Below are 24536 nucleotides of genomic sequence, written 5' to 3'. Positions count from 1 at the left end.
ACTTGGTTAGAAGCATGTGCTGGCCACAGTAAATGTACAAAATAGGAAAAAGGAAAATTGCTCTAAGTTTCTAACTTAACATCCACAAAAAAAAGCTTTTTAGTTGACTCTCTTGTCTGACTGAAGCTATTCTTCAAAAGAAATAGGAGTGAGACCAGATTGGTATTCTGGACCTACTTTGAAGCCTGTTGTAAATAAAGCTTTTCAAACTTGAGTTTGAGGTACTAGGACGTTGAGGTTAGAGGTGTTACCTATAGGTCATTAGTTATAGGAGTATGGTATCTGTTGCAATAAGGAGTGATGGGTGTGGGAAAGAATGACCCATCTCTTGCTCCTGGCTGGCTAACTGGATTATGCAGAACACTTAGTCATCTCTTTGAGTAAGAACGTGATGCATCTCTGCTTGATACTGGGTAGTCTTTGCCACTGATGACAATATGTATAATCTGTAGTTAAAGCACTCGTGACCTTTGGTTTGCTGATAGCATTTTCTAAAAGAAGGGTTTGAGCTGTCACGCTCACTGGTTTTCCTTTGCAAAGCTCTCTTGAACACTAGGTAAGGGTCCAACTTGTTCTTCATTACGGGGATGAATTCTCTCTCATCATTCCTTCTGCATCAGAAAGCAGGTTTTATCCAGTGTGCTGTGGCGCTGAGGAAAAGATTTGCTAACTAAAATTGCTTTGGCAGTCTCTATTTGGGAGCATGGTATAAAGGGCAAGATACACACATAATTCCACATTTCAATGCATGAAATGCTGTAAGCAGAACTACTGATCTTACGGCAAGCAGCAGTGACCACTGGAGCTTTTTCTTCTAACAAAAGCACAAGAGGAGTAGTATTGTTCTTAGAGTAAGGAGCATCTCTAACATCGAGTTTAATTTTCAAAGTCATTGTTTCATCAGTCCATTCCATCCATAAAGTATGGAGACCTCAAATGAAATTCTTGTCCCACTGTTCAGGTTTTCATCTTAGCCATGTCAGTAACATACTCGTTTAAACAAAATAAATAAGTTAGGGAACAGGGCTCTGTTTACACACGCACAGAATGACTGAGATTGCAGGGACCTCTGGAGGCTGTCTGATCCAACCCTCTGCTGAAAGCATCTACAGCAGGCTGCACAGGGCTGTGTCCAGCTAGGTTTTGAATGTCTACAGTCTCTGAGGGTGGAGACTCCACAGCCTCTCTGGGTGACCTGTGTTGGACCGCCCTCACAGCGAGAGTTTCTTACGTTTAAATGGAATTGCTTGTGTTTCAGTTTGCCTGTTTCTTCTTGTTCTTTCACTGGGAACCCCTGAGAAGAGTCTGGCTCCATCTTCTTTACTCTCCTTTCTTTGTCACAGGGGCATACTTCTGGCTTGTGGTCAACTTGTTGTCCACTGGGGCTCCTAGGTCTTTCTCAGCAAAGCTGTTTCCCAGCCAGCTGCCAACCTGTATTGGTACAAAAAGAGGGGGACGACTAAACAAGAAGGGAGGAAGAATAAAAAATGACAGAGAGAAAAGAGTAGGAGAAGGGATTAGGGGGTGGGAGTGTGCAGAGGAATGCAGGCAACTGGAGCCAGTATGCTGCTTACAGCAGGCTGGTTTACCTCAGCCTCGTTATATTTGGGAAAGACCACAGTCTTGAATGTCAATCCACAAGTGCTCCTATGCTTAGTAATTTAAACAGGATTTAATGCATCCTGCAACTACAAATAATGACATTAGTATGAATCAAAAAGGATGTGTGAGTTTTGCTCTGAGATTGATATATATGCTTCCAGGGCAGCCAGGACACTTTCTATTTCAACAGTCTCTGCAACGGCATAGTTCTGGCAGTTTTGGTGTGATTTAATAAAAAGTTTGGCTGGGCAGCTCACATTGCTTTAAGGCAGACTTTTCCAGAAAGGCCCTTTAAGTAAAGCATATGCCTCAAAGGAGCGAATACAGTTTTATGACAAGACACTAGTACAACATATGAGTTGTGGAAGACATGGGGGAAGCAGTGGTGAAAGAAGCCTTCTGTGGTCACCTAAAGGATCACTGGCATTCAGATTGAAATCTAGCGGTAGTCCTCTAGAATAGATGATGCAGGACTATATTTAGGAGTCCTTTATGATAGTCCTACAATGGAAGTTGTGCAAGAAGATTGATTGTGGGATTTCGTAATGCATGCATGCACATTTGAGCATTTAACTCTTTCATGTTTGGAAATAACAAAGGTGCATTGGGAATTTTTCGTATCTGACAAATAGTTGCAGCTTTGTCCTTATCATTGGTCCAGATCCACACCCATTGCAAATAGGTCAATCAAAATCAATGAAGCAGAACCTGTCTGCCCCTTGTGCACCTTTGTGTACCTGTTACATTTTTTCTTCCAGAAGATTGAAAGTCATTCAAGACACAAAATAGAGGGATTTTGCTTGATCAATGGTATTCCTATTCAAAGACTTCAGAGGTGTGATCCACGTGATCGGTGCCAAGCTGTCAAAGCAATGGCTTACAGTATGTTCTGCAACCTCAGACTAGGGAGGTGCAGGTAGAGTACTCCGTATGTGAGCGCACACAGAAAAGCTAAGATCAGCTTTTCACATGATAAGATTTTAAGAGGTAGAGCTAACATCTGTACATGGAGCTGAAAACAAAGCAATCAATTTTACATATTACTAATCCCCCTTGCTCAGCTTTATTTTTTTTTTTAATACCTAGGTAGATTAACAATGTAACTGAAATCAGGACAGTAGCTAATCAAGATATATGTTATCTAAGAAAGACATTGAGGTGCTGGGGTGTGTCCAAAGAAGGGCAATGAAGCTGGTGAAGGGTCTGGAGCACAAGTCTTATGAGGAGCAGCTGGGGGAACTGGGGTTGTTTAGTCTGGAGAAGAGGAGGCTGAGGGGAGACCGTCTCACTCTCTACAACTCTCTGAAAGGAGGTTGTAGGCAGGTGGGTGTCAGTCTCTTCCCAAGTAGCAAGTGACAAGACAAGAGGAAATGGCCTCCAGTTGTGCCAGGGGAGGTTTAGATTGGATGTTATGAACAATTTCTCCATGACAAGGGTTGTCAAGCCTTGGAAGAGGCTGCCCAGGGGAGTGGTTGAGTCACCATCCCTGAAGGTATTGAAAAGACCTGTAGATGTGGTGCTTTGGGACATGGTTTAGTGGTGAACTTGGCGGTGCTAGGTTAACAGTTGGACTTGATGATTTTAAAAGACCTTTCTAACCAAAACAATTCCATGATCTCTCAAACAGCTTCCTTTGCTTTAGTTTCTGAGTAAATAGTTGAAGGTGTATCATGTAACCAGGCACTTGAAGGCATTAGGAGTTTTTAGTTAACCTGCGCTTTCTGTTGTTCATGTAATGCCTATCATTATGTAGGAAAACACTGTAAAATAATAATAGTATTATATACAAAGGACTAAAAATAGTATGCATCCAAGGCTTGAATACAAAATAATAGTGTGGCGTTCTATTTATAACGGCAGATTCAAGGGCATCTCCTATTCATTTCTGTTTCTATCAGCATTTGAGCAGAGCCTGTGCATCATGAGGGTAGTTAATCTCAGTGATCAGCCAAGAAAGAACAGTTTTAGATGTCTTTTCTCATATCAATGAGAAACCTCATATCAATGCCACATAATTGACATGATTGCATACACAGACTCCTTATTCTATAGGAATTTGGCACGTGACAACCAATTTTTCTGTTGAACTGTAAGAAGTTCTTCAGTAGTGTTGTGGGAGTGGTATGCCATCAGAGTTCTCTTTACCTGCATCCAGGCATGTAATGAAGCCCAAATGTCTCTTTCTTTTTTTTTTTTTTTTTTTTTTTCTTTTTTTTTTTTTCCCTTAACCTGCTGCCTCTTCCTGCCAAGTTGAGTGATCGAGACCATGGTCCTCTTTGGCTCACCATCCAAAGGATAGTAGCCACTCACCTCTGTCTGGCCCCTGCTTGCTTCAGGTCTCCTTGGTGCTACAGGGATAAGGAGATTGATCACCTTATCACAGAGATGGTTGGCTGTGTATTGCCAAGGAGACTTGGTGGCTGCCTGTCCTAACCTACAGGCTCTGGTCTATCCAACAGGTCTGAGATGGCAGGAGGGTTTAATGCTTTAATACCAGATATTTGATATTATGTAGGATTTTGATTCAGTGATACAGTATTATGCTGAAATCACAACACAAGCATGATATAATGATCATAATATATATAGTGGAATCACAATGCAAACTGATTCCCTGTGCCAGTCTCTACATGCTCCACTGTCACAAAGCAGGAGGTTCTGTCCTAATTAGAGAGTTTCCAAACAATGGATTGAATAAAAATATAGTCTGGAATGGTTAGATGGCCTGCAGGGTGAGGCATTTTTAGTGTATTTTTTTTCCCCCTAGCAGTTTGCATTCTGCTACTTAATTTCTAAGAATGAATGTTGTATTTTTTCCATGTTAAGTCCCAGCTCTCATTTTAGCCAGTACTTCTGAAGGACAAATCTTGTACTTCACTGAAATCAAGTCCTGCAAGTTGTCACAGGGAAGAGGAGAGCCTACCTAATGTCGGTCGTTATTTGGAGATTCAGAGTCAAGGACTCTAGGGTAATTGTGCATGACCTTTCAGATCTGAGACCTGTCTGCATCAAGGAGGAGGCACAGCCCGCTTGAAACATCTCCAGGATCACGGCCTTTTCTGGCTCCATCAGGAGTTTCAGGTTTAAATGACAACGAAATCAGATGTACCTTGTGCCATCAGAGTGTGCCATGCCAGCTCTGCTGTGCAGGGACAGGGTGGCCTCGTGTGCCATCCTTCATGGTGGGAAGTTACACCAGGATGTAAAGACTATATTACCATGTGTAACATAGTCTAAAATAGCATCGCTGATGATTTTTAGGCATTCTGACTGAAGTGTGGTGAAAGCAAAGCCACTACAGTTAATTTTCAATTTTCCATGGTAAAAAAGGGATGGAGGGAGACAGCAGCCTAGATGAGAAGTATATACTACAAACCATATATACATGAAGCTATACTAACCTTTGAAATACTTGTAAACAGCTTCTGTGGAGAGCAGGGGTAGATTTTGAGCAGCAGCATCCAAAATGTGGAGAGCAGCAGGTGTTGTGCATCCCATTTTCTGTGCCATGGTGCTGGAGCCAGGGGTCTCTGGTGAAATCTCATAATGAAACAGTCAAATGCTTTGAGAAGTTGAACACAGCTCAGCAAAGCAGATCTGAACTAATGTGGAATGCCTGTCTGCCAGTAAACAGATAATGGCACTCTGTTGTTTAATTGAATTTTCATGAAACTAAAATATGTTTTTGTAAACTCCACCATGAAGATGTGTTCTGCTTGTGGAAGCTGCATATAGGGGATTAAGCTATTGTCGGGGTGGGGAGGGGTATCTGTCAGGTACACAGGTAATGCTCTGTATACTGCACAGTCTGCAGTGGGGAGTTCAAGCGTATATAAGTGACTCCTTCATAGCTTTTGCTGATGAAAGCTGCAGTGCCTAAGCAGAGAACCTGTCGCTTGGTTTTCAGAGGTCCTTTTGTATTGGAAGACCAAATTTAAATACCTGGAAGGCACTGCAGCTGTAGATATATTTGAGGAATCTCACCATGATTGCCTGAGTAGTTCTACCAAAAAAAGATCCTTCTGATTGAACACTGTTCAAAGTTTTTCCAAAGCAGAATGAATTAGTGGGGCAGTAGGAAAATTCAAAGTCACTTGTGTGGAAGGTGTGGTTTTTTCTTTTTTGCTACCTTAACTGCTGAACATAAATCTTGGCCACTCTGTCAACCTGCAGTTTCTCAAATTAGTAGCACTCCTATTCCTGAGCTGGTATTTAAATGTAACTTAGTCCCTTTCCACAAGAATCAACCTTTAACAGATAGATTGACAAAGAAATTTATAATTCAAAGATACTAGTTATGTCATTGTTTTTGTACAGTAAAGTGTTTGAATTTTGTAAGGTAGGAGCATGTTCTCAAATATGTAAGATGTACACGCATGGAATGTGATGTTCTGGAAGGTCTGCAAAGAAATCCTAAAAAGTCCTCTACTTATATTCCCCAAAACCACTAACCTACAAAAACATTGTGGTCTGTAATCCATTATACTGTGAAAGCAGTAAGAGCCACATGGCACAGAGCCATATGTATTTAAATTGAATGCCTTGTAGAATGAGATGAATAAACATCTTGGAATAACACACCCACTTCTGTAAATTTACAGGTTGCACCAGCTGGCAGATTCGAAATAAGAAAACAAGAAGCTGGAAGAGTTGCCATTGCCAGGAAGATCTGAACCAATGGACTGTATGGATATAGATATGTTTGAAGGCATCTGCTCTTCCAATTACAAGGTAAGACACAAAAGGTTTTTTTCTGCTGGTTTGTGTCTCTTCAATGCTGTGCAACTCTCCTCTGGCACTACCCAAGATGGCAATGGGGGTGTTCTCCAAAGCTTGTTCAGTCTAGTGGCTCACTGCTAATGACTGTGGCCTACAACTAATGTATGAGTGGACTATATTCAGACCTGAAAAGGCCTCAGCTTTCAAAAGTCAATAACAACTATGGGTCCTCACGGCCTGTAAAATCCAAAGCTTTATTATGTAAAGTAGCTGTTCAGATAGCTCTACAGGTTGTCTATTTTTAGCATGTGCTAATAGGAGATCTTCCCGTTCACCTAAGGTATCTTTTTTCATGTTCTTATTAATTACTGTAGATTGAAGTAGACTTGAAACGTGTACTTCTTAGTGCAGGATCTTAGAAGAAAATGTCTCTAAACTGGATGCCAGAAAATGTCTCTAACTGGAGATGCAAGTTATGCCATTTTCTTTGTACAGTCTTAGTGTTCTTTCATTTTCAGGATTGCTACATGGTTTGTTTACAAAAACTGCTGCATTCTTCTTTTTCTATCTATTCCAATAGAAATTAATTACATATTGCTCTAAGCTGAGGGTGGCGGAGAGCTTGATACATTTTCTTGGCATCTTTTGCCTGATGCCTGGGTATACTGTCACTTACTCAGAATGCTTCCTTTACTGAGTTGTTTTCAGGGAAGGCACAAAACGCAGATTTTCAAAAACTTTTTTGGAACTGGTAGAAACACTTGAGACACGCGTGAAGCAAACTAATTTTACTTTAAAAATTTCTCATTTCCAAGATGATGTAGTTCTGCATGGCTGGGGGATGGTTATGTGGAACTTCTTCGTATTCTAACAATTCTGATCCACGCAAGATTGCTACAGAGCAAATGCAAAAATACACCACCAGCTCTGTGTTACTCAGGAGCTCAAATCAGGCAGCTGTGCAGTTGCAAAAAAGGGGCAGTTACAACTGGTCTTAGCTGGTGTCTGCTTTAGAGAGGAGTGTGACACTCCATTTCTCCATTTTCACCAGCCAGCATTAAATGATGAGGGAGCCAGTGGTGAGGCAATGCACTGCCATTGCTTCTATTCTGTATGGAAATACTGGCCACCAGTGTTTCAGTCTGCCATTTTCACAAACGTAAGATACTCCTCTCCTTTTGTGGAAGAACTAAATTGAAGAGATCCTCTTCCTAAGGTGGGGAATGTAACAGACTGTGGCACAGCATCCTATAGAAACAGGAGGTGCTCCCTTGTATGCTGAAATAACAGGAATGAAATGTGTGAAGTATTTAAAAAATGCAAAGATAAGCAATAGCAAATACAACTTACAAGGAAAAACGCATTCAAACTCTCAAGTACTTGGGACATTCCAGTAATTTTCCGTAATTGTTGTTACTGAGGAATGTACATGGACCATAAAACCCTGTAAGATCTGGTCTAGATAGCAGAGACTTCTCTAAAGAGTTTTATTTCCCCTCCCAGATGCTTGTCTGGCCCCTGATGTCCAAACAGAAGCGCTCCAGTGGAATCTGTATTGCCACCAGTTATTGCCAGTTTCCACAAGTATAAATGCTGGTCTGGTCTGTGCTTTCATGTTTCAATATCTTTACACTTGCATATTATGAAATCCCCAGCTTTAGTGCAAATTCCTACTATAATAGGGGCGAGGGGATTGACAGCTTTGATTCTGCATATGCAAAATGAGAATACTATTTTGTGTTGCCACCTTGCCTGCTTTAATCATGTCCTTCTCTGAACTGGAGCTTCTGACTTTGTGCTTCTTGGCATGGGAGGGAGTCCAGCCTTGGACAGGGCCTCTGGCTGTTGCGTGGCAAGTAATCCTTCCAAATAGGATTTGCATTCTTGCAGCAGCCATTCTGGGGCTAGAGAATGAATACATGGAGGCAAATTCTGCTTACACAGACATAGCTCAAGTCCAGCCATTCAGAACACGAGTCAATGGCAGAGTTGCACATAAATTGAGTCCTTTCTGAAAAGAACTGGTACTAGTGGCTAAGAAAAATGTGCAGGGTCAGAGCATCTGCAGTGTCTTAGTTAACTGGATTTATAGGCACTTATTCACAGCAAAAATGTTGTTAGAGCCCCAGAGTTGCTTTGTTAGTTTTCATTTGCCAGAGGCTGTCATCCCTGCAGACTTGTCATGGGGAAATGTGAGCTTGCAAACCAGCTACTTCTGTGTACAGTCTGTGTCTTCGCTTAAGACTTCATTGCTCTTTCAGTGCCGTGTACTCTCTGCTTTAAAGCACCTGAGATGGTGTACTATAATGACTCTTCTATTTGGGATGATAGCCTGCAGCTGTAGAATAAATAACTGGAGGTAATAGTGGCTTAAATCAAAGCCAGAGCTTGAATCTCTGAACTTTTATATTGCTGTTTATTTGTGGACATTATTCTTGATAGCCTTCTAGGTGTGTTTATCCTTTTTTGGCTGAGAAATGACTGAAATATCAAACAAAGCTTAGGAAGTGAAGGAACAGGCTACCTTCTGGTTTATACCCAACACAAGTATTCAGATATTGACAGAAGCTCTGTGAGTTTCAGTTTATTTGTTTCAACAATCTAAGTTTGAAGTGAAAGCCTGAAGAAGCAGCACCTGAAAACTTCTGGGAAGTCATGCATTAGAAAAGTTCAAAACTGAATACAAATTTCCTTCAACTCATAGAAATATTTTGTAGCTTTTTTTTTTTCCTCTGCAGAACATAAAAATGTGTCTGCTTTCTATATTGAAGCACTGGTAACTTATAATTGAAACATTTATTTTCAAACTTCAGGATATCTGAATCAAAGGCAATTCATTTTGCTAGAAGTTCATAGTTCAGTGAAAGATTTCCTTATAGTTAAATAAAATAAATTGATTTTGCTTATGTCTTTCCTGTCTTTCTCCTTTCTGGTGCACTGAATTTGATGTTCCTATTATTCACTTTTACTAGTAGTAAAAGGGTCCAGCTGAGGGTCCCCAGGCATCAATGAGGCCTCAATTGTGCTGAGCACCATGCCAGGTCCAGCATAAACTGCAAATGCATCTTTCTGCAAAGAGTATATGATCAAGGAGGCAAGAAAGATTAGATGGGTGCAGACCCAGGAGCACAGGGGACAGTGAGACATTGTTCATCAGCATGGTAAGCAGTAGCTTCAAGAACCTGCAGGCAGCCATTTACATATGCAGCTCTATAGCCTTGAGGTGGTTGTGTTTTAAGGTGGTGGAGAATCAAAGCATTTTGTCCCTGCAAGTAGGGATGGATCCAAAGAATTGCCCATAATGTCACTATAGTACTCCCTCCATGCTGTTTTGATTTGAATAAGAGCAGTTTGATTTAAATCAATTTGGAAATGGGAGCAACTTCTTGGCAATGGAGGGCTCTTGGAAGTGAGGGTGACATACAGCTCGCTGTCCTGCTGTCTAATTTGTCCTGACATTTCCTGGCATAGTAAGTTCATATTAACTGCAGTGATGCTTGCCCTGTGTAAACATAATTCGAAACACATTCCCATAATACTTCTACCTGAACTGAAAGCAGTCAAACTCTCTTCTCTAATTTCAGCCTTTTTGATCCCTTGTCCCCAATGGTAAGTTCTGCTTTGCAGGGTTTCCCCGTGCTGCCTGAAGTTAAAAGATGAGATAGCAGCTAGCAATCCAAGGTTTTTCCTCTGTAGCTACTTGAGAGCATGCTAGAAGTCATTGATCCTTCATGGGCTAAGTCCTGACAGAGTTAGCTTCAGAAGTTAGCCCTCCCAAAGCAGGCATTAAGATATAGATGTGACAACAGAGCCAACTAACAATAAGGTGTGTTTGTGCTTGCCTCCATTTATTACTACTAACATTGGACACTAGTTGCAGAATAGTATATTTTAAAACCCATCAAAAGGAAAATGGTGTGGAGCAAGGTCAGAGTCTTCACGATCAAAAAGAATGCATTTTTCTAGTTCTGATGTAGGTCACTGAATGGGAATTCTTACAACTTTGGGTTTTATTTGTTTCCGCAAGGTGAGTGTCTTTTCTTCCATAAAAAAAAAAATACCTAAACACTTGTTGCTCCTTAGTCATCTATTCAAGTAGCATGTGAGATGCTGCAATTATTTCCTGATGACTAGATGGAAAATATAGTTGTTTTGATAACATTTTGTTTATGCTGATGCCATTGAATATGCATAATTCACTCCACTTGATGATCTGGCCCTGACAAGTTTGATTACTATTCCTAAAAGTAAGCAATTACATTTCTTTTGGGGTGGTAGGAGACTGTCTGGATGAAAAAAGTCTTACAGGTGCAGTTAAATGCAGTTGAGTGTGGTGAGGACTTCACCAGTAAGTGCAGGGTTTGGGAGTATGACCTCTTGTTTGATAGCTGGTATAAAAGTAAACTGATACACTGTGTAAAAAATCAGACTGGGAAATCTGATATAAAGGTAAACTTGCTATGAAACTAATCTAAGAGGGTCCATAAGTACTGGTAAAAAGAAAGGGATGCCTGGTTGTACAGGATGGGCAGTGCTGCTTCTGTTTCTTGCCAAACATAGAAACAAAAGCTGGGACACTTCTAGGTGTCTACTTATTTAGCCTCAGGTTCCTCACAACCCATAACAGTCATGGTTTTGAGGACAACCTCGTATCAGCTGTGTGAGGTGGGGAAACTTCCTTATCCCACTTCCCCCCCCCCCGCCCCCCAGATGGCCACTGAGATTAGCCCAGGATCATGCAAAGCAGAGAACTAAATTATTCCACTTCTAAACCCAAGCATGGGACCTGGCTATTCACTCAATGTTCTCAGACCAGTGGGTTGATCTTTCTGCAGAATGAGAAGGCTGTACCACCCCTATCCTCAGTTAGAGTGAGGATCAGCCTGTTGAATTTTAGCTGTGAACTTTAAATCTAGATCAGATTTAAACTGAGTAAAAAGGTCGCACTTCAACTATTTGCTGTCCAGGAAGAGAACTGAAAATAGTAAATGGAGTACAGAAAAACACAGAAATTCAGGAAAGACTCAGTTTTGGAGTCCAGCTTCTTACACTGGACTTTTAAACTCCAATCTGTTGGCAAAGGTGAGGTTGCAGCTGAGACAGCATCACCTTGTCATGCTAAAGAGGTCCCTGTAAATAAAGATCCTCATACTGGAAATTAAGTCAGTATGGAAAATGTTACAAATGTATACAGTGTGACTTTCATATTTATTTCTGTATCTGTGCTGTTAATTATATGTTAGATTACTAAAAATACATTTTAAAAGCTGAGATATAACCTTTTCTTTGTTTCTATTTTCATCTTTTTTTATTCTTCCTTACATGCATGTGCTAATTGCTTAGATTTAGTTAGATGTATACTGCTTAAAAACAAGCCTTTGTAAAAACAAATGCAAAATAAAATTCTTTTTTAAACAAGTGTCTTTTGGCATTTAGTGTGCCAACAGCAGTGCTAAGAAGTCAAAGGAATGCTTGTGAGTAGAAAGGCAGAAGCATGTCATGTGAAGTTTCACAAGTGAAAGCCAGCATCCATTTTTGCACATAGTTGGAGTTGTTTATAGCTGCAAAGAGCTAGCTGAGTGCTGAAGTGCTTAAAAAGTGGGGAAAGATTTTGAGTTCTAAATATTCTGTAAATGCATGCTTTCATGCATTTCAGCGTGGAATCCAAATTGTTGGCATCTTTCTAAATGTGTATTAAAAGGGATGGGAAAATTACATATATAATAAACTGTGTCAGAAGAAGGAACAGTGATTTCTTTTGCTAGAAAGTGAGACAAAGATGGTCTGAGCATGGTCCTACCCACAAGATCTGATAGGGTTTTTTTGCATGACTCTAGCCAAATTAGCAAATTTATCCACCTCAAATTTTTCCGTTGGTTAAATGGAGCAATAGCACTAGCTTCATTTGACTTTGGGAACAAAATGAAGGGAAAAATGCATGTGCAGTTGTTGAAGATCCAGACTGTTAAAAATGCAGAGTACTTGTGGTGGGTTGACCCTGGCTGGGGGCCAGGTGCCCACCAGAGCCACTCTATCACTCCCCTCATTCACTAGGCAGGGGAGAAAAGGTACAATGAAAAGCTTGTGGGTCGAGATAAGGACAGGGAGAGATCACTCACTAATTATCATCACGAGCAAAACAGACTGAACTTAGAGAAAAAAAAATCATCTAATTTATTACCAAGCAAAACAGAGTAGAGGAGTGAGAAATAAAATCAAATTTTAAAACACCTCCCCCCACCCCTTCCTTCTTCCCAGGCTTAACTTTACTCCTGGTTTCTACCTACTCCCCCACCAGTGGCGCAGAGGGACGGGGAATAGGGGTTACGGTCAGTTCATCACACGTTGTTTCTGCTGCTTCTTCCTCCTCAGGGGGAGGACTCCTCTCATCGTTCCCCTGCTCCAGCGTGGGGTCCCTCTCATGGGAGGCAGTCCTTCACGACCTTCTCCAACGTGAGTCCTTCCCATGGGCTACAGTCCTTCACGAACTTCTCCAATGTGGGTCCCTCCCATGGGGTGCAGACCTTCAGGAAGAGACTGCTCCAGCGTGGGTCCCCCACGGGGTCACAAGTCCTGCCAGCAAACCTGCTCTGGCGTGGGCTCCTCTCTCCACGGGTCCACAGGTCCTGCCAGGAGCTTGCTCCAGCACAGGCTTCCCATGGGCCACAGCCTCCTTCAGGTGCCTCCACCTGTTCCAGTGTGGAGTCCTCCATGGGCCACAGGTGGAATCTCTACACTCCCTCATCCTTCCTCCATGGGCTGCAGGGGGACAGCCTGCCTCACCATAGTCTTCACCACAGGCTGCAGGGGGATCTCTGCTCCGGTGCCTGGAGCACCTCCTGCCCCTCCTTCTGCACTGACCTTGGTGTCTGCAGATGTTCTTACATCTTCTCACTCCTCTCTCCGGCTGCAAAAGCACTCTCTAACTGTTGTTTTTTTTCTCTTTCTTAAATATGTTATCACAGAGGCGCTGATTGGCTTGGCCTTGGCCAGCGGTGGGTCTGTCTTGGAGCCGGCTGGCATTGGCTCTGTCAGACACAGGGGAAGCTTCTAGCAGCTTCTCACAGAAGCCACCCCTGTAGCCCCCCCGCTACCAAAACCTTGCCATGCAAAACCAACGCAGTACTGTTATTATATGACTTTGGTCTAGTTTGAACAATGTAATCAGCAGGCAGCTTTGTCAATACATCCTAATGAACTACCAAATAAGTATTTAATATCCTAAATCTTCTGTTGGGGATGTCTTTTGATGACATCAGTATCACAATTCTTGCTTTCTTTTATAGCTATTCAAAGAAGAGATTGTCTGGTGCTTTTTTGAAAGTTATATTCTCTGTCCCAGTACTTTCTCTGAATGCTCTGAAGAATTGTACTTTTTGCTTATTTAGCCACTGCTGACTTTCCTTGCTCAGCTTAATCAAATTTCGGAGGTAGGGTATATTGTCTGTAAACTTCAGGTGGTTCAGCTACTCTGCCTTTTATGCTGAGTCTTTTTTTTTTTTTTCTTTTCCACACCATTCTTCAGAAGAGACTTTCAAAGCTAAGAATGGCTTCAAAGAGTCACCTTGTACTGTTTTTCTTTCTGATTTGGTCTATTAGCTGCTCTTGTGTTATCTTATGGTAGAGGCAACTGCTCACCAAAAATGATGCATGTAAAATCTTATTCTCAGAGTTTTTCTTTAAATTGAAGGATGTTTTACCTATCACAATAGGCTTATTAATTTGCAATTGTTGCTTCCTCTCTTAGATGTAATCTTTATGTCCTTGAGTAGAATCTCTCTTAACATGCTGTTGTCTGAGGCACACATCGTCTACTTTATTTCCTGATTCTGCCACACAACATAATAGCTTTCAGAATGGCAGTTGTCAGGTACCAATTGGCAGGAACCACAACACTACTCTTACTTTGGACTTTCTTTGGCAATTAATAATACTGTATTCTTCAGTTTTCTGTTTCTCAGCAGTAGCTTACATCTTTCTTCATCTTTCAAACTGCATATGTTTGTCTTGTCAAATTCCCCAAGAGGGGAAAATTAAGGCATCTTCCACCCTTCCCCTTAGGCTGTTGAAATTCTTCCTTCATCTTCCTGTGCCTTTCCAGGTTAACTTCAGCTGTCTGCTTACAGGTGATCAATCTGGTTTTTAATCCAGCTTTACTCTAAGTGGGATCTTTGTGTTTGTCTCCTGGGACTGTGTCATCCCTTGAACTTCTGCTCTGTAGAGAAGTAGAAATATTGTGCTTCTTGCTCACAAAAAATTGAAACACATTTTCATGTTGGCAGTTAGCATTTTATTGTCTTATCTAATTTCAGATCAAATAGATTTACATGGTGTTTCTTCATCTATAAGGAAATTATGCTAGCATTTCTATTCTCTTGTGCTAAACTTATTAGACAGGCATGTGTAACATCATGCCTTTCTCTTGCAGCTTCAATTATATGTAAACAGGGCTTGGTGCTCTTCACACACTCGTGCATAACTTCCCAGTGACTTTCTGCTGGGTGTCTCTTAAGAGTTTCCAGTCTTTTTCCATCCAGCATCTTTTCTAATTTAATGTTGCTGCTCTCATGATTCAAACCACAGGACTCCTGACTTCTAGGCTTGGACGAGTGAAGGAAATTTGGAACTTGTTAAAGAAATTTTGGCAAGAAGTGGTAATTTTCAATAGCTCGTCCAGCAATGGGTTCAGAAATCCTAATGCCTGATTTCTCTCTGTAAGTGGCACTACTTAGTTAAAGTAACTTCAGGAATGAAAGACCAAAATAGAATGACCTGAGGCGTGTGCTGTACACATGGCAGATCAGAGTAAAGCAGTCCTAATGAAATAGCCCTTCTTTCTCTCTTCACATAAGCAGCTCCTGGGAAAGAAATGTTGTGATTTTTCCCCCCTGCACAAGTAGAAAAGGCATAGGAAAGTGATGTAATGAAACACAAGGGACATCTGCCTTAAAAATTTCCCTCGCGTGTTGGCTCTCAAGTATGAAGACCGTGTGCATTGATCAGTAGAAGTGTCCAGGTATAGAGGAAGCCATTCTGCCTGTTTTCCTGCAGATCTTTCCCCAAGGAACTGCAAAAAATTTCTAACCACTTCAGATATCAGAGGCACAGTCTTCTCTAAGGTGTGCATCTGTTCCAGTGGAGCAAAGAGAAATGTGGAAAAATGTGTTTTAAACAAATGTAGTTCCCTGAGAGAAATTTGTTTGTATGAAAGATCCATTTTGTTTAAGATCTTTTAATTCTTTTTAATGAAAGGAATAACTGAATGCAGGTGAGGAGAATGGTTCTGCTGCTTCTGTCAAGTTTCCTGTGTAACAGGCTAGTAAATGAACAAATTTAAAAAGCTTTTAGGATCTTTAAAAAACCGAAACACAGATTGTTGCTCAGTGTAATTATCAGAAGGGCTACAGAAGGGCTGTAATTATCAGAAGAAGCCTTGACTGATTTGAAGGCTACCATTAGGACCTATCTACATCAATATCAAATATGGCAAGACATCTTAAAATCTGACACTTTGTCTGTAATGGTGTATTTTCCCATGGAATGCGTGGTGTTGCTGCACAGAGATATGTTTGGGAAGTGCTTTAAGATTTGTAGGTGAAAGTTGTTACATATGAAACATACAAAGCGTTAGAATATCAAAGGGGTAGGGGTTTATATCTAAGATTAGAAATATAAAATTGGCTACTTCCCAAAATGCGTGCTTAGTTTTCAAGAACCATAGGGTGCAGTGTACCAGCAGAGCTCCCTAAGAATTAGGTTTGGATACGTGGCTGCCAGCAGTGACTTTTTTTTCTTAAAAGACAATTTTAGATGTCGGCAACTAATAGTACAAAACTAGTCTAATGCTCAATCTGATAGTGCAGCTGTTGCGGTTTGGTTCTGAGGCAGGAGCTTGGGAGAGAGTTGGGGAAGGCATTGAGGGGGTGGAAACGTAATTTTCACTCTGCACAAGTAGCGTAAACTCTTTGTTTTATCTAATATCCTGAAAACTGACATGGATAACTATCCATGGGGGATATTCAATGACTGCACGTAAGAAGTTTTTATGTGAGGAGAGAATAACTCATGGAAACATTGCAGGAAGGGTAGCTGTGAAAATTTTTCCACACATTTTTTTTCAATGCTTTTTTTCTCCAGTCGAGCCTCACATTGTCCTGAAACACCTTCATTTTCCCTATCTGATATAAAATGCATTAGTGCGTTATGGCAAATACTCAGATCTATTGTAACAAGGGGATCATTTGCTATTTTTCTTCAAACTACCAGTAATAGTGCTCTGCAGCTGTGGCATACTACCTTGCAGTGATGCAGCGAACTAGTCTCAGGCTTTCCAAGTATTTAGCATCCATTAATTAAACTTCACAATACCCTTCTGAGGCAGTATCTGACTTATACTAAGCAGTGCTCTGTGAGTAGTTATATTGTAATTAGTGCAGCTATTTATGACTGGAAGCATGGTGTTGGATAAAATCACGGAAGCTAGCCCCATCACATATTGTATATCCTCCCTCCAAGGTCTTAACACTATGACAGCAGGAATGCCAAAAATAGAAATCAGGAGTCTCAGCTCCTGGGAGAGCGATTTCATCACTGGACAGCATTTCCTCCCTTAGGACCTTCTTCTGTGTGTCCACTTTAACCCATCGTCGTTCTACCTTTGATGCAGAGAAATGCTCTGGCCCTAAATCAACTTTTAAGTGAAAGGTAATTGCAATCATAAATCTCTTCCGTTGGCATTATCTTTAAGTTAGATATACTAGGAATTGTACTGAACTGCTTCTTGCCGTGGAGTCAGTAGTGCATGAAAATTGACAACATTCAGGCACCTCTTTAATAGAATGTCCTTACTGATGTGCAAGGTAGTTGTTAGTTTGTTGAGAATCAGCCAAGACGCAGCCACCATTTTTTCTTTCCCTCGTATCCCTGTTTCATGACCCTCTATTTTTTGTGTAGCTGTTAAAAGCTAAGATTCTCATTCTTTAGAGAGCCTGCGTAACTCATAACTCCACTCTAATATCGGTGGGACTATCGTGTCAGGTCTGTTACAGGTTTTTCTGCTGCTGCGTTGTAAATGGAGCAAAATTTGAGAAACATGATCACCAAAAGACTGTTCAAGCTGCTTTCTTATCAGGCTGTAGCTGACAGCTGGGTAATCATGTAACTAGGTAAAGGTCAGGAGTAATCCACCACTTTGCATTCTGGCACTGCAGACCCTTTCTAAATACAGTAGCTAGCTGCGGAGGTGGGGACTGTTGGGATCCCGCTGGTGGCATACACGACGTGATGAGAAGAGTAGCTAACGAAAGCTTAGTTTCTGATTTTGAGAGGGATTGCCCAATTCTTGTTATTAAATAGCTGTCTGCTCACTGCTTTGCTGCAACATCTCTGTAATTCAAAATAGCATACTGACCAGAAATACTGGTCAGTAACAGAAAAATCACCTGATACTCATACTGCTGTGTGGGTAGGGGCAAGAACTGTTACAGAGATAGACAGAATCTTTGCACAGACGTCCACATGTCCCATAGCTGAATTTATTTCCACTGTCTGCTTCTGTATTTTGAACTGTGACTTTTAAATTTACTTTTATTGTTGTGGAGGTATCAACTCAAGGGAATTCCTGGAGGTATTTTCTTCCATTTATGCTGTGTTTTCTGCTAAAAGGATAATCTGATCCCTACTTAGTCCAAGGTAACCTTGAGTAATTGATGCCTATATCTTGACTACAGAAAACAGACCAGATCATAAATATTTTTGAAAAAGCAGGGGGGATCACTTACTGAAATTAACAGTAATATTTCTGTTGACTTAATGGTTGAAATTGTTCAGTGTGCAATTGTTTTCAATGATTTGGACAGGACTGATCACAGGAGTAGGGCAAAGGTTTGATAGCAAGAAATAGGGTTAATTAGAAACTGTGTGGTCCTGCAGTGACCCTACAGATCACCAAAGTATCCAGGACTTTTGTTGGACGTGATACTGGTTTCTCAGCTCCAAAACAGTGGTACCTTGAAGTATGGATAAAGTTGTAAAATGGTCTCCTCTGGAAGGTGTTGTTCGTTGAGGTGAAGCAGCTTTTTTTTATTTCTGTTTTGGAATATTCGAATAGTGTAGGTCAGATTCTTCCTCTCCTATTTATTCATGAGTCAATGTGAGAGATTTTGGCCCTGTGCTGTTAACGATCATAGTTTTAATTACAATGGTTTTGTACAGTTTTACTTGTAATTCCTGGAGATTATTTTATTCTCTTGTTTGATAGAGGGAACTAACACTTAAGGGAAATAGCAGAACCATTAACTAGCTTAAGCCACATATCTAGTAATCTTAACCCTTACGTAAGATGTTTTAACAAGAACTAGCGTAAGGAGGGGTCAAGATGACCCTTCATTCTGCTTGCATTTTTGTAACCAATCACAAGATAAGGAGGTAGTAAATCAGAATGGAATGAACACGGAGGATTCTCTGCTAATTAGGAACCGGTCTGAGTAAGTTTTATGGTGAAGGTGAAAAGTGCACAGTGAGGAAGACATACGGCCTTCATTCCTAAGACCCCGGCCCACGACCACCAAGAGGCACTGCGCGTGCGCAGCTGAGAGGAGTTAAAGGCGGAGACAATGGAAATGAACTCATTGTAATAAGACCGCCTTTCCACGGAAAGATCATGAATATGTATAGGCGCTTTTTGAATATGTAACATTTTGTTGTATAAAATTCAAAGGGAATTGCCGCAAGGTGCGCACGATTTTGGTGGGATGACCCCCCGTGCTGCCCAGCGCTGAATAAACATACCTACTTTACAACTTTCCCAGTTGTGGAGTCCGATTTTCCACACATCATGTTACTTTCTATACTACATAGCATTGTTTATCATATTTGAGAATTGTATTTTGACCAAACTCAGAATTTCTTCTGTCATTTTGCAGTACAAAAGTGTTATGTTACCATATTTTTATAGTCTTCTGAAGAGCACCGTCCCTTGATTCCAGCATTAGTTTGTGTATTTAAAAGGCTGAGATGTTTTTGTCTACTTTAGATCAGAAAAAAAAAAAAAGCACTCCAAGAACATCGGGGTGAATGGTAAGTACTAGTTCTCTCCACAGCTTTTCTCTCTACCCCTTTGCCTTCATAGGAAGGAAGAATTCAACTATTAAGATTTTTATTCTCCTTTATTCAGTGAAGATATCATTCAAAATGTAATAGCTAACTGCAGAATGCTAGAAAGGTCTAATAAGGTAACAAATTACTTTACACAACTTTCTGATACCTGTTCTTGATTCAGGACTGTGTAATTTCACAGCTGCATACTTAAGCCAATGTCTTCTCAGATATTCTACCACAGTTATTACAATAGGTGAATTTTGGCCAATTTACTATTTGGTGTGAAGAGGAGTTTCAGAATTTGGTCTCAAAACCAATTTATCTATTCTGATCCGTTAAATGAAATACCAGTAGCTTCAGATCATCTTTTTTTTAATTAATAATTACAATGTATTTATACTGTCTTTCAGTTCACATAATTAAACAGCAGATTATAAAAAAGATCATAGATAACTTGATTCATTGCTTTGCCAAAGCAGGATTGTTCCTGGTGTCATATTATCCGTTGCTTTGCCCAATACACTGTTAGGCGACTTGAAAGACAGATTGCCCATAATTTCCTCTTCCTCTCTAGGTAAGGTTCACATTCTTACATGAGTTTCAATAAGAGGCTCATTCTTTATTGCAGTAAGCAGTTCATCAGAGTAGAATGACTTTTGCCAAGTTGATCAAGATGAATCTATGTATTTCATATAATAACGGACCAGTTTATAAACCTTTATGGCTAGATGGTGAAATTGGAAGAGAATGCGTATGATGCCTTGACTTCTAAGGTCTGAAAAGGTAGAGACATTGCTGCTTGAACGTTAGCCATGTGACCATGCGACTGTCTCTTGCTGTAGGACAGCAAAACCATCCAAGTGGGTAAGCATATGCTATAGGTTATTTAAACTAACAGAGCTTAGAAGGAAAAAAATGGTACTTTGGAAGACTTCTGCCTCAAGACAGCAAAGCTTCCTACCTCCAGCTGTCACTGCTTATTCCCTTTATAGCTGTACAGAGTCTTTTCAGGTAGTTTATTAAGTGATTGTGTTTAGGGCTTGGCAGTAAACATGGGGCTTTGCATTCCAACCTCCAGTGAAAAATTCAGTGGTGAGTAGGTTGTCAGCCAGGGTAAGTTGTGGATTCAGTCCCCCGTCAGGGAAGCGGCAGTGTTCCAAAACCATAATTACTAAAATCTTTGTAATCCAGAGAGAGAGGCTGATCTCTAGTATGGGTCCTTTCCCTTTTTATAACTCCTGATCTACATGAAAAATTTGGCAGTCCAGCCTAGTCATATAAAGTCATCTTAATCCAGGTAAAACTTTCCCTTCCTCCTCTCTTCTTTTCCACAGTCCACCAAACTTAAGTCCTCAACTAAACCTTTAATTGTATTTAAAAGATTAGTTTTATAATGCTTCCTTTACTTTTCCCTAAATTACACTCAATCTCTTCCAGAAATAATTTCCAGTGTGAAAGCATTTCAAGTGGGCTCCTTCTCCAAGTGGAAAGTTTTTGTACTCTCTTCTCTTATTAATAGAGCAAATCCATATTAAAGAAATATAAAACTTAAGCCTCTGTAGCTCCTATTGTCACTTAACCCAGCTAGCACAAGTGATTACTGAAGTATGTACAATCCAGTGTTTATCCTGCTTGATTAGCAAATCTGTCCACTGAATTTTGTTCTTCCTGTCCCTGTGGAACTGCCCAGCCTTCTCAATTCTGGGCAGGTAATTATCTCTGTAGGATTTAAAGAAAAAAAAGGGGGGGGGGCAAATCATTTATGCTTGGTTTTGAAGAGAGATGTTAGATAGTCATTCCCATTTGTTCTTATTGTTAAGGAAATGTGCTGACAAAAGCACCTCACTCATGAAATAAGAATGGAAGGGAGAGGGGAAGGCAAAATAAATAGGACTGAGGGATGTGCATGTGGCTTGGCAAATCAAGCAGGGTGAGGAGATGGAGTAGGGATTCCCAACTTCAGAGCTCATCGTCTGATTTGCTTGGTTTAACTGATCTGCTCTGTGACACAAAGTACCTTTGCTCTTCAGTATGCCCATCCATAAGAAGATTGTTACTTGATTTAATAAAGGGTTCCGCAGATTACTTTTAAAGTGCTTCGGGAATCTTGAATGAGAAGAGTTATATGTAGATAGGTACAGATGTAGAAATACAGACGTGCACCTCAGCCTAGTGCAGTTACAGAGCGCAGCATTACTGCCACTGTGGAAAGGACTGGAAGAAACCCCCTGGGACGCTTCCTATATGCTCCTTTGGCTTGGCAGCAAAGGTGATACTCAGTTTAATGCATAAGAAGAGTTCTGGAGGGAAGAGTGGGAAGTGTGGGGAGGAAAGGTTATTTGTTGAGGTTTTTTAAATTCCTTTTGTACTCTACCCTGTCGCTAGAGCCAAAATTCATTCTTGCTCTCTTCTAGAGTCCTAGCTATTTTCTCAATGTTAAGCCACTGGCATTTTTAAATGGAAGATTTTCAATAGCCAAGGATTACGTCCTGAGGGGAAATGAAAGGCTTTTTCAGGCATGCTCTTCCTTGAAGACAGAATATTGGGTAGATGGTCAGCGTCAGGATCGTACTTTTTTGATTATTATAGCACCTCTTCTCTGAACACTTGCTTCTCCTACTGCTCATCAATTCATTTGCAAATCACTCAATTTTTAAACCATTTAATGACTCTGTCTTAAATACTATTCAAGTTATAGTGATCTGCCAAAAGTAACGCTAACCTGCTCTTCTGCAGCACTACTTTGTATCTTCTGTATATTTTTTCCTTTAGTTTCTTTTTCCTCCTCTTGCCTCAATTTCAGCTGTCCTTGTGACAGTGGTGTTCAGATGGAGTAGAAAGCAAGAAGGGAAATGGTTCCCTTAATGCATTTTTGCTGCACAATTGAGAGAGAAGCCTATTGGTATGTGTCAGCAGGGAGGCAGGCAAGAGGTAACAGATGGCATCAAGGGAGAGCTAAGAAGCCATGAAGAAACAAGGGAGCAGTATTTATAAAAAAAAAAGATAAATAATGTTGTCAAAGCAATATACAGGGGAAGGAAGACAGTTGGGGACCTAAGGCAAAGTTGGTCAGAGCTTGCCAGTGGGCTAAACACCAGCCTTCCCAGACAGAGCATTCTCTCTGGTGAGTGGCCTGTGGTGAGCTGCTGGCTACTGGGGGCAAAGCTTTGGCTTCTCCATAAGGACCTAAAAGACCCATGTTTCTAGATCTTTGATTCATGCTTCTTCTTGGACGTTCAGGATGGAGCTACAACCTGTCCTATGCCATTAGGCCATGTGGCAAGGGAAGAAGCTACAGTGCTGCAGCTGGGAGCTGTTTATCTTACCTCGCCAGTGTGACTGCATCGGTATTAATAAATTAAATGTGGCTGGCATGCCCAGAGTCACTCTTGGTCCCTGAGCGCAGCTAGCTACGTGAAGCTCATCCTTATATAATTAAACTTTTTCAGCTTCCACATGTAAACTGCTTGTTTGGGGTGGTATCTGCACATTGCTAACTCCCAAATTGTGCCTGAGAATTTTCAAAACCAGGCCAGTGACCGTTTGAAAGATTTAACAACGTTGATGATTGATTTCCAGCGCCCAGGGTGCAGCAGGTTGGCCTTCTCTGAAAGGTATGCAAAGGCTTAGAAAGCTGATGTTACAATGATAATGTGAGGTCAGACACAGGCAGTGAGGATGCACAGTGAGAAACGTTGATCTTGACAGCACCACTAGGGTGTTTTGGGTTGACTTTACCCCACCTTCAGGAACTGAGAGAATGTTTTGAACAAGTTTTGCTTTGGTACGTCTGCAGTTTGTTTGAGCCTGATGAGCTCAGTTGGCAAAGCGAGCAGGGACAGATTGCAAGTGTTCTTCCACAGAACTGCTTCAATTTTTCAGACTTCTCTGCACAAGGAAAACAAGATTCTTGGGACTTTGAGGACCAGCCATAAAACAATACTTAAGAGGCACTTTTCTGTTGACTGCACAAGGAATTGCACTTGCCAATGTCATTATATGAATATGATCCTAATGCCTGTTTGCAGCAGCACTGTAAGCAAACTTATACCCTGGTTTATTTCTAACTAATTAAAGTCTTATTTAGGAATGAGTCATTTGTACACCAGAATGACTTATTTATTTTAAATCAGAGACAGGCATTTTATGTTGAGGTCTGCTGCCTCTGTAGTGCAATTTATTATCCCAAAAATGATCTGGGGTTGCTTCTCTCTGAATCCAAGCATCTGTGATGTTAATGTTACTGCATTTTATAATTGGTACTTGATAGTTTAAGTGGATAATCAGCTAAGACATAAATGCAGCTTACCAGGAAACAATTGAGAATTTAGGATAATAAGGCTGATTAGACACTGTGTTATGCCAGTCTCATGCTAAGATAATTCTACTAAGTTGAAGTTGTACAAATAATGCTGTAAGACACGCAGTGGTCAGGCAGATCCCCTTCACATATGCTTGACTGCCTATCTTTGAGTAGACACAGTCTAAATGGTAGTAAGCTCCTGTTAGTGAGAATAAACACTCCTCAAGTCTGGGATTCTAGACAGTGCTTCCCTGAGATCTTCAGGACTTCTTTTTATTAAAGAAGTTTGAAAACCAGTTAATAACATCCCATAGTAGTCATTGTTTCAAATACTTTTATGTTATGTAGGCTTAATAATTTAGATTAAAATATGAAAGGAGAAGCATCTTGTCCAGCATTACATAAACCTGGTGGCTTTTAGCGTCTGCTGGGAATGCTTGTTTGCTGCCAAAGCAGGTGTTAATGCTCTGCAGAGGAGGGAACTGTGTGTGTTCTTCTAGTGGGCAAGCACAAGACAGAGCACACAATTTTTTCAGGTTCTTAATTCACGGCCCAAGCAGTGGAACCACATAGTCCACTCACGAGCTGTTTGGGGGAAAGGTGAACAAATAAAGCTTTAAATTACTTTCATGACTCGCAGGCACAAGGCTTCAGTGGGGACCAATTCAGAGTCTGGCACAAAAGATAAAAGCTTTATAGCCTGGGTGTTAGAGGGAGGTGACACAGGGCCTGGTGTGGCAGACATCATTGCTGGAAATAGTTTCTCATGGTTTTTGTAGTGCAGGAAGGAGACCCGTCACTCTTGTGTCCCAAG

The 24536-nt window shown here is 40.9% G+C and overlaps 1 protein-coding gene across 2 annotated transcripts in view; it reads left to right on the top strand.

Moving 5' to 3' along the window:
• Positions 1–24536, top strand: part of TMEM108 (transmembrane protein 108) — a 169525-nt gene that overhangs the window by 2966 nt on the left and 142023 nt on the right. For both annotated transcript variants that reach the window (XM_075745630.1, XM_075745629.1), the window contains exon 2: positions 6204–6333. The gene's annotated coding sequence lies outside the window, so the exon portion shown is untranslated. The remainder of the gene's footprint in view (positions 1–6203; positions 6334–24536) is intronic.

Source organism: Balearica regulorum, chromosome 2 (assembly GCF_011004875.1).
Source record: "Balearica regulorum gibbericeps isolate bBalReg1 chromosome 2, bBalReg1.pri, whole genome shotgun sequence".
Classification (NCBI taxonomy): Eukaryota; Metazoa; Chordata; class Aves; order Gruiformes; family Gruidae; genus Balearica; species Balearica regulorum.
The sequence above is the reverse complement of the archived record's forward strand: the minus strand, read 5'-3'. Positions and strand labels throughout refer to the sequence as shown.